Source organism: Nycticebus coucang, chromosome 18, assembly GCF_027406575.1.
Source record: "Nycticebus coucang isolate mNycCou1 chromosome 18, mNycCou1.pri, whole genome shotgun sequence".
Lineage (NCBI taxonomy): Eukaryota > Metazoa > Chordata > Mammalia > Primates > Lorisidae > Nycticebus > Nycticebus coucang.
In genome coordinates this window covers 43144265-43154446 of record NC_069797.1, presented here as the reverse complement: position 1 = coordinate 43154446, position 10182 = coordinate 43144265, and the positions used below count along the sequence as shown (strand labels likewise).

Here is a 10182-nt window from a genome sequence, read left to right as displayed (position 1 = left end):
CTCTTTATTCGTATTGGAAGCGCCTCAGCTCTGAATGGCTGTAGCATTGTTCTATTTCAGCCAATCACGAGTCAGGGGAGGGAATCGTGGAGAAACTGTGTCTATGATTGGTCCCTCGGTGAGAAGGATTTAATTTTGAATTTTTCTTTACGGCGTGGAAGAGGCCCCTGCCCGGACTCCATCTAATCCACAGGCTCTTAGACTAGTAAGTGCAGGGACTATTCTTTCTTTGTTATCGGGGCTCTCCTCTTCCATAGTTGGGTCTGTTGCCGTTTGTATTCTAATGGCTTGCAGGCGTCCTCAAACTTTTTAAACAGGGGGCCAATTCACTGTCCCTAAGACCGTTGGAGGGCTGGACTAAAGTTTAAAAAAAAAAAATCTATGAACAAATTCCTATGCACACTGCACATATCTTATTTTGAAGTAAAAAAACAAAATGGGAACAAATACAATCACACCGCCTCATGTGGCCCGCGGGGCGCAGTTTGAGGACCCCTGGAAGAGTGAGAGACTGGCTGGACGCGAGGGGAGATGGAGAGGGAAAGGGGAGTTTTGAGGCTGGGGAAGAAGGGATCGGTCTGGCTCTATCTTAACCATGCTTCCAAAACTAATGCTCCACAAAATGTGTTTGGGAACAAATTTTTGGACTTCACACTATGCATGTTAACAAGATACCACCAAGTGATTTTTATGCACATTGAAGTTTGAGAAGGGACATTACTTGGGTTTGAGAAAAATACTCTTGAGTATTATTATATTCCTTAATAGAGTCAGTAATTCCGTGAGAATGTCTGTTTTAAAAGTGTGGCCTATCTACTGTGTACTTAACACTATGCTATAGGAGACTTTAGGAAGATGCAATCTCTTTAGAGAACCAGGACAGCGACTAACAAACCAATGCTGCACAGCATAAAACGTAAAATTAAAGATAAGCAAGTACCAGAAATAGTGCTATCGGTGTTCAAGAAGGATCAATTGAACTGGTAATGGAAACTGATTGATTGCCTGAAGGCTGTTTGTGGAGGAGTGTTAACAGATCTCCATGAAAATGTGTTTTAGAAAGATAGCATGAAATTTAACTGTCATTTCCATTGCTGCAACAGCTTTGGAAATACCCCTGACAAAGAACTTTTCATATCACCTGGCAGAGTTTTAGTAGAAGCCACAGTGCAGAAGACTAATTCTTACTGTATTTACTGCATCTTCCACTGGAAAATAGTTTTGGACCTATCCTTTAACCATAAGAAGATGATGTGGTAAGATTTGAAGAACTAAAAACCTCTCTAGGAGAATTTAATTATATTGAAACATATAAACGTAATATTGAAACATTAACTAAAAGAACACTAGCTAGCTAACACAGCAGAAATGTTTTTTTCCCCATTCAATTATTGAATCAAACATTTAGTGCCTACTATTTATGCTCTAGCTGTTGGGGAAACGAAAATAAATAAAATTTATCACACCCTTGAAAAGCTCACAGTCTAGCAGGGTGACAAACATGCAAATAAAATTGCAATAAAATGTAATAAATTATGCCCATTGCTGTGGCTTGCACCTATAGTCCCTGCTATTGAGGAGCCTGAGGCAGGAGAATCTCTTGAGGTCAGGAGATTAAGACCAGCCTGAACAGCATAGTGACACTCTCCCATCTTAAAAAACAAAAAGTTAATACATTTTATAATAAAGATGTGTATAAAGTGCTATAGGAACACAAAAGAGATGATAACATTTCAGCCAGTATGAATTCCATAAGGACAGAGATTATATTGATCTTACTTAGGACTGTATCCCAGCACCTAACATAGTGCCTAGTAGATTATAAGCACTGAACTAATATCTATCGCAGTGTTTTTCTTTTTTTCCTTTTTTTTTTTTGAGACAGAGTCTCACTGTGTCACCCTCAGTAAGGTGAGGTGGCATCACAGCTCACAGTAACCTCCAGTTGTTGGTCTTAAGCGATTTTCTTGTCTCAGCCTCCCAAGTAGCTGGGACTACAGGCGCCACCACAGTGCCCAGCTATTTTTGTTGTTGTTGTTATTGTTGTTTAGTCGGGCCAGATTCGAACCCACTAGCCCCAGTATATGTGGCCAGTACTCCAGCCACTGAGCTATGGGTGCCGAGCCTATGGCAGTGTTTTTCAATCTTTTTTAATCTCACTGCACACTTGAACCTATAAACTTCTGCAGCACATTTAAATTATAGTGATAAAAAAAGGGGGGGGAATTAAAAAAAAGAAAGTTACTGGGCAGTGCCTGTGGCTCAAAGGAGTAGGGTGCCGGCCCCATATACCAGAGGTGGCAGGTTCAAACACGGCCCCGGCAAAAAAAAAAAAAGAAAAAATAAGAAAAAAAAATATATATGCTTACTGTGCTTTGAACATCTTTCAAAAATAATTTCATTAATGATCTTTAAAAATTGTCAAGGCCCACCTACAATCCTCTCATGGCACACCACTGATCTATAGGATAAAGTAACAGAATCTTGAAGGCTAGGTATAAGTTAACCTGGAGGAAGATATCCCAAACAGAAGGAAAGGCTGGTAACACTATAGGAAGTATCTGGTGTTTGGTATACCTGAAGTACAAACTAGTCGCTAAAAGAGATGAGGCTGCAAAGGGCCATTAAAGGTAAGTTATGAAAAGTTTTGAAAGGCATGGTAAGAAGTTTGGATTTTATGGGTGAAGGAATCTTCACATACTTAAGTAAGAGAATATCTGGATCATATTTGTTTTAAAATCCTAATGCCAGTACAGTGTGGAAAATGAACTGGCAAGGAGAACATCTCAAGGGAGGAAGATCATTGAAGGAACCCTCAGACAAATCCAAACTAAGAAGCATTCTCCAGAACCCCTGGACTAGACTCTTTAAAAGTATAAATGTGAAGAAGAAAATACATATGTAAAAAAGTCTGGGAAATGTTATGAATTAAAGGAGACTAAAGCAAAATGCATTGTGGAGTGGGGAGGGAAATGCTATATAAAGACTATGATTGAGGCTCGGCGCCTGTAGCTCAAGCGGCTAAGGCACCAGCTACATACACTAGAGCTGGTGGGTTTGAATCCAGCCTGGGCCTGCCAAACAACAATGACAACTACAACCAAAAAATAACTGGGCATTGTTGTGGGCACTGGTAGTTCCAGCTACTTGGGAGGCTGAGGCAAGAGAATCACTTAAGCCCAGGAGTTGGGTGTTGCTGTGAGCTGTGATGCCATGGCACTCTACCCAGGGTGAAAGCTTGAGTCTCCGTCAAAAAGACTATTATTGAGACAATTGGGGTAATATGAATATGGACTGTTGATTAGATAAAAATCACTTCAGGGTTAAACTTCCTAAATGTGATTGTGGTTTAGTAGAAGAATTTCCACGTCCAAGTTACAAAATATAAGCCAAAGTATCCTATAGTGAAGTATGATGTCTGCAACTAATTCTACTTAACCAAAACTTAAAAATATGTGTGTATATATATATATAATGTATACATATGTATATGTTTGTACATACACACATGGACAGAGAGCTTGCACAAATATGGCAATTAACAACTGGTAAATCTAAGTGAACAGTATATGAGTGTTATCATACTATTCTTTTTCCTTTTGAGACAGAGTTTCACTCCATTGCCCTAGGTAGAGTGCAGTGGTGCCATCCTAGCTCACTACAACCTCAAACTCTTGGGCTCAAGCAGTCCTCCCGCCTCAGCCTTCCAGAGTGCTAGGGCTAGGATTACAGGGGTGAGCCACTGTGCCCAGCCTATTATACTATTCTTGTAAGTTTTATATTTTCTGAATGCTTGAAAATTTTCAAAATAAAGAGTAGAGAAAACTAGACTATAGCAAAAGACAAAAGCAGGAGAAAGCACAGGGGAAAGATGGTGAAGGCAAGTGAAGTTAGAAGATAGAAAGAGAAGGGACAGGATGAATTAATTAGAGTAGTATTCCCCATTCCTCCTCACACCGGTGCCCATACCTTCTTTTTTACAACCCTCTACTTCAATGGGGGCTTCCATGGTCTCCTAACTCTTTTTACCTTCTTGACCATCTCTATTTTCTTCTCTACCTATTCATTATACATGGTGTCCCTCCAAGTTTAGTGGTCAACTTACAGATATTTTTACTCCATGTGTTTCTCTGGATAATTTCATCCAATCCTAGTGGTGGTGTTTTACTTGCTAACTGTACACTCTTGGATTCCAGTATTTCTCTAGTATTATTCCTCTGAACTTCTGACTTTGCATATAAAACAGTACAGGATGTCCTTAGATACCCTACTATCGTTCCTGTAATCAGGTCTTCATCTCCTATGAAGTAGGCTTCTCAGTGGTCTTTTTGCCTTCACTATTGGTCCTATAAATCCAATATCCATAATGTTGCCAAAGTGTTCCTTCTAAAATGCAAGTATTTCCATGGCACTTCCCTGTTTACAATCCATTGTTGTTCCTGATGTCTTGGTCCTTACCCACCCTCCTGCTTTACCTCTTATTGTTCCCAGCCAAAACTTTATGCTGTGGCATATGCTTTAGCAACACTGAATCCTGTCTGTGGATCCCCTGACATACCTTTCTATTAAGTGTTTTCATTCCTTTGCTCATGCTATTCCCTCTGATGGAATGAGTCTTCCCTAGCCCCTTGTTAGCCTTGCTCTTTCTTCAAAACCCAGCTTAAGGAAAACCTTTCCAAAGGTCTCTAAATCTTACTGGAGAATTATGTGCCTTTCCTCTATTTCTCCATTAGTAACATGGGCATATTCCATAATAACACATAGCCTATTGTAGTAAAATTGCCCATTGATTTTCTGCTTACCCATCTCCCCCACTGTAAATTCTTGGAGGGCACAGATGGATCTTTTTTTTTATCTTCATAGTATATGTTGGTAAATTAAAGTGCACTTGTGTACTTAAAAGAATCACAGGCCAGGCTCAATGACTCACACCTATGATCCCAGCACTCTGGGAAGCCGAGGTGGCAGATTGCCTGAGCTCACGAGTTTGAGACCAGACTGAGCAAGAGCCATACCCTGTCTCTAAAAATAGTCGGGTGTTGTGGTGAGCGCCTATAGTACCAGCTACTTGGGAGGCTGAAGCAAGAGAATCACTTGAGCCCAAGAGTTTGAGGTTGCTGTGAGCTATGATAATGCCATAGCAACTTAACCGGGGGCAAACAACAACAACAATAATAATAATAGAGAAACTAGCCGGGCATAGTGGCACACATCTATAGTCCCAGCTACTAGTTAGGCTGAGGCAAGTGGGTTGCCCAAGCCCAAGAGTTTGAGATTGCTGTGAGCTATGATGACATCGGCATTCTACCCAGGATGATAAGAGTGAAACTCAGTCTTAAAAAAGAAAAGAAAGGGGTGGCGCCTGTGGCTCAGTGAGTAGGGCGCCAGCCCCATATGGCGAGGGTGGTGGGTTCAAACCCAGCCCCGGCCAAACTGCAACCAAAAAATAGCCGGGCGTTGTGGCGGGCGCCTATAGTCCTAGCTGCTCTGGAGGCTGAAGCAAGAGAATCGCGTAAGCCCAAGAGTTAGAGGTTGCTGTGAGCCGTGTGACGCCATGGCACTCTACCCGAGGGCGGTACAGTGAGACTGTGTCTCTACAAAAAAAAAAAAAGAAAAGAAAAACTACCTGGGTATGGTGGCACATGGCTATAGTCCCAGCTACTCAGGAAGCTGAGTCAAGAGGATTGCTTGAGCCCAAGAACTTAAGGTTGCTGTGAGCTACAATGACACCACAACACTCTACTCACAGCAACAGATTAAGACTCTGTCTCAAAAAATAAAATAAATTAAAATACTAAAAAGAATCAGAGAGTAATAAGACTAATACTTACTGCATGCCTTAAAGTTAATACTTTACGTGATTAACTCATGTATTCTTCACATCAGGTCTGAAGTAAGTTCCTGTTATTATCCTTCTTTTATAGGGGAGGAAATTGAGACACAGAAAGGTTAAGAATTTGTTGAAGGTCATAGGATGGTAAGTAGTAGGGCCCGTATTTGAACCTAGGTAATACAGCACCTAGTCCTCACTCTTAATTAGTACTGTATACCACCTCTTGTTAACAATTATTACTAAAATGAAAATTTTATGTCCTTATCCAACCTTGTCCTGTATCTGACATCAAAGTCCATCATATAAAACTTGAGGAATTTTCTGGTTACAATGCCGGCCACATGCGCCGAGCCTGGCAGGTTCAAACCCAGCCCAGGCCAGCTATGACAACTGCAACAAAAAATAGCAGGGCATTGTCTAGGCACCTGTATGTAGTCCCAGCTAATTGTGAAGCTGAGACAAGAGAGTTGCTTAAGCCCAAGAGTTTGAGGTTGCTGTGAGCTGTGACGCCACAGCACTCTACCAACGACAACATAGTGAGACTCTGTCTCAAAATAAATAAAAATAAATTTTGAAAAACTTGAGGAATTCCTAGATGTTCCTGAAAATTTTATTTCTGATTATATTATCTTTTTTGAAGTTAAAGAATGAATGGCTGATGGACATAAACTTTTTGTGTAACATTTTAGTGACCAATAACTAAATATACTGTAATAAAATTCTCATGAAACCAGCCTGTTTTGATGTTTGAATATTTAAACATTATTACTGGGTAAAGAATATCCCAATAGCATTGTGACCTAACTTTGACTGACTGGATTTAACTAATTATTGAGTTGGCAGAGATCAAAAATACATGACCTATTTACTTTGGTATACAAGGTAGTTTAAATAAATTTAAGCACTTGCTCGAACAATGAGTGATTGCACATAAAGATCAGAATTTCCATGGAGCAATTATCTTCCAGAAATTGGAAGGATGTGCTTTCTTCAGGTTTCCACAGTTCCTTACCCTTTAACTCATGTATGTGTGCTTCTGTAGGATTTTTGCCTCTGAGGGTCCAGAATTGGATTTCTGGCCAGAGCCAGTGTCTCATGCTCGTAATCTCAGCACTTTGGGAGGCTAAGGCAGGTGGATTGCTTGAGCTCAGGAGTTCAAGACCAGCATGAGCAAGAGCCTATCTGAGAATAGCTAGGTGAAATAAATAAATTAAATTAAATTAAAAAAAAAATAGCCAGGCATTCTGGTGGGCACCTGTAGTCCCAGCTACTTGGCAGGGAAGAGGATCATTTTAGCCCAAGAGTTTGAGGTTGCTGTGAGCTATGATGCCATGGCACTCTACCTTGGACAACAGAATGAGACTCTGTCTCAAAAAAAGAAAGAAAGAAAGAAAGAAACAACCAGAATTGGATTTCGTTGGAGCATGATATTCAACGCTGATGTTGTGAACATTTTCTAAAATTCAAACGCTTGAAATTAGAAAAAAGTATTCAATTAGTTTATAATCACAGACATTAATATTTGAGTGCTTAGGAAAAGATACAACACCTTTCTCTTTTTAGTAGAGACAGGAACAAAAAAAATTAAAAAGTATTTTTTAAAAAACATCACTTCTCTGGTGAAGAGGTATCTCCTTTACAATCAAGGCCCTCTGAGGGCCTTGACACTTTGGTTGTTTTTTTTTTTTGTAGAGACAGAGTCTCACTTTATGGCCCTCGGTAGAGTGCCATGGCATCACACAGCTCACAGCAACCTCCAACTCCTGGGCTTAAGTGATTCTCTTGCCTCAGCCTCCCGAGTAGCTTGGACTAACTACAGGCGCCCGCCACAACGCCCGGCTATTTTTTGGTTGCAGTTCAGCCGGGGCTGGGTTTGAACCCGCCACCCTCAGTATATGGGGCCGGTGCCTTACTGACTGAGCCACAGGCGCCGCCCCTTGACACTTTGGTTTAAGGGCACACTATTTAGACTGATGCACTACTTATGTATAATGTAGTCTTTGCTTCATTATTGCTTGAAGCTCTAGATGTACCAGTGTTTCTAATTCCTCAATCTGGAAATTTTTTTTTTTTTTTTTTTTTGCAGTTTTTTGGCTGGGGCTGAGTTTGAACTGGCCACCTCGGATATATGGGGCCAGCACCCTACTCCTTTGAGCCACAGGTACCGCCCTTTTTTTTTTTTTTTTTTGAGACAGAGTCTCACTTTGTTGCCCTCAGTAGAGTGTTGTGGCGTCATAGCTCACAGCAATCTCAAACCCTTGGGCTCAAGCAATTCTCTTGCCTCAGCCTCCCAAGTAGCTGGAACTATAGGCGCCCATCACAACACCCAGCTATTTTTATTTATTTATTTTTTTTTTTAAGACAGAGCCTCAAGCCATTGCCCTGGGTAGAGAGCTGTGGCATCATAGCTCACAGCAACCTCCAGCTCCTGGGCTTAAGTGATTCTCTTGCTTCAGCCTCTCAAGGAACTGGGATTACAGGCGCCCGCCACAATGCCTGGCTATTTTTTGGTTGTAGTTGTTGTTGTTTGGCAGGCCTGGGCTGGATTCGAACCTGCCAGCTCTGGTGTATGTGACTGGCACCTTAGCTGCTTGAGCTACAGGAGCTGAGCCTCACCTGGCTATTTTTAGATATGAGGTCTCACTCTGGCTCAGGCTGATCTTGAACCTGTGAGCTCAGGCACTCCACCTGCCTCAGCCTGCCAGAGTGCTAGGATTACAGGCATGAGCCACTGTGCCTGGCTTTTTTTTTTTTTTTTTTTTGAGACAGAGTGTCACTATGTCGCCCTCCGTAGAGTGCTGTGGCATCACAGCTCACAGCAACCTCAAACTGTTGGTCTTAAGTGATTCTCTTCCCTCAGCCTCCCAAGTAGCTGGACCTACAGACATCCACCACAACACCTGGCTATTTTTTTGTTGCAGTTGTCATTGTTGTTTAGCTGGCATGGGCTGAGGCCCGCCAGCCTCAGTGCACCAAACTTTTTTTTTTTTTTTAAAACAGAGTCTCACTTTGTCACCCTCAGTAGAATGCCATGGTGTCATAGCTCACAGCAACCTCAAACTCTTGGGCTTAAGCGATCCTCTTCCCTCAGCCTCCCGAGTAGCTGGAACTACAGGTGTTCCCAGCTGGCTATTTTTAGAAACAGGTATCACTCTTGCTCAGGCTGGTCTGGAACTTGTGAGCTCAGAGAATCCACCTGCCTCAGACTCCCATAGTGCTTGCATTACAGGCACTCACCCAGCTCTCGAAATTTTTTCTTAATGAAAAGAGGATGTAAGTGAAAATCAGAGTAGTTTCTAAAGATCACAGAATCACTTGGAATATGTTTATGTTTATAAAGATTTTTCAACTTTTTTTGAGAAACCAGAGTAATAAGAAATAATTTTAAGGAGCTGGGCATGCTGGCTTAAGCCAATGATCCTAGCATTGTGGGAAGCTTATGCCTGTGGATTGCTTGAGCTCAGGAGTGCAAGACCAGCCTGAGCAAGTTTGAGACCCAGTCTCTACTTATAAAAAAAAAAAAATTTTTTTTGAGAAAACTAGTTGGACCTGGTGACCCACACCTGTAGTCCCACCAACTCATGGAGTCTGAGGCAAGAGGACCTCTTGAACCCAGGAGTCTGAGGTTACTGTGAGCTAGGCTGATGCCACAGCACTCTAGCCTGGGCAACAGAGTAAGATCCTGTCTCAACAAACAAACAAACAAAAAGCAAAGCTTTCAATGTGAAGTCACTAAATGTGAAATTGGGAAGAGATGAGCAATAATATACCATTCCATAGCATTTTCACTATATAAATAAAGATTAAAGACCATCAAGAGTAATGGTGGCCAGCATAAGCAAGAGCCTATCTAAAAATAGCTAGGTGAAATAAATGGTGGCCAGGCATCGTGATTCAGTGTAATCCTAGTACCCGAGAGGCTGAGGTGCGAGGATTGCTTGAGGTCAGCAGTTCCTGACCAGCCTGAACACAAGAGCAAGACCTAATCTCTACTAAAAATAGAAAAATTGGCTAGGCACCCATAGGTCAGTGGTTAGGGGGTCAGACTCGTTCACTGAGGCAAGTGGGTTCAAATCCGGCCCAGGCCTTCCAAACAACAATGACAACTATAACAACAACAACAACAAAAAAAAAATAGCTGGGCATTGTGGTGGGCACCTGTAGTCCCCACTACTTGGGAGGCTAAGGCAAGAGAATTGCTTAAGCCCAGTTAGCGGTTGCTGTGAGCTGTGATGTGACAGCACTCTACCAAGGGCAACATAGTGAGACTGTCTCAAAAAATAAAATTAAATTAATTAAATTAAATTAAATTTTTAAAAATAGAACAGTTAGGCAGGTGTGGTGGCATG

General features: G+C 41.6%; 1 protein-coding gene across 1 annotated transcript in view; it reads left to right on the top strand.

Moving 5' to 3' along the window:
- The first annotated feature begins 85 nt into the window (after positions 1–85).
- PRR11 (proline rich 11) overlaps positions 86–10182 on the top strand; it is a 32518-nt gene continuing 22421 nt past the window's right edge. The window contains exon 1 of the mRNA XM_053567803.1: positions 86–205. The gene's annotated coding sequence lies outside the window, so the exon portion shown is untranslated. The remainder of the gene's footprint in view (positions 206–10182) is intronic.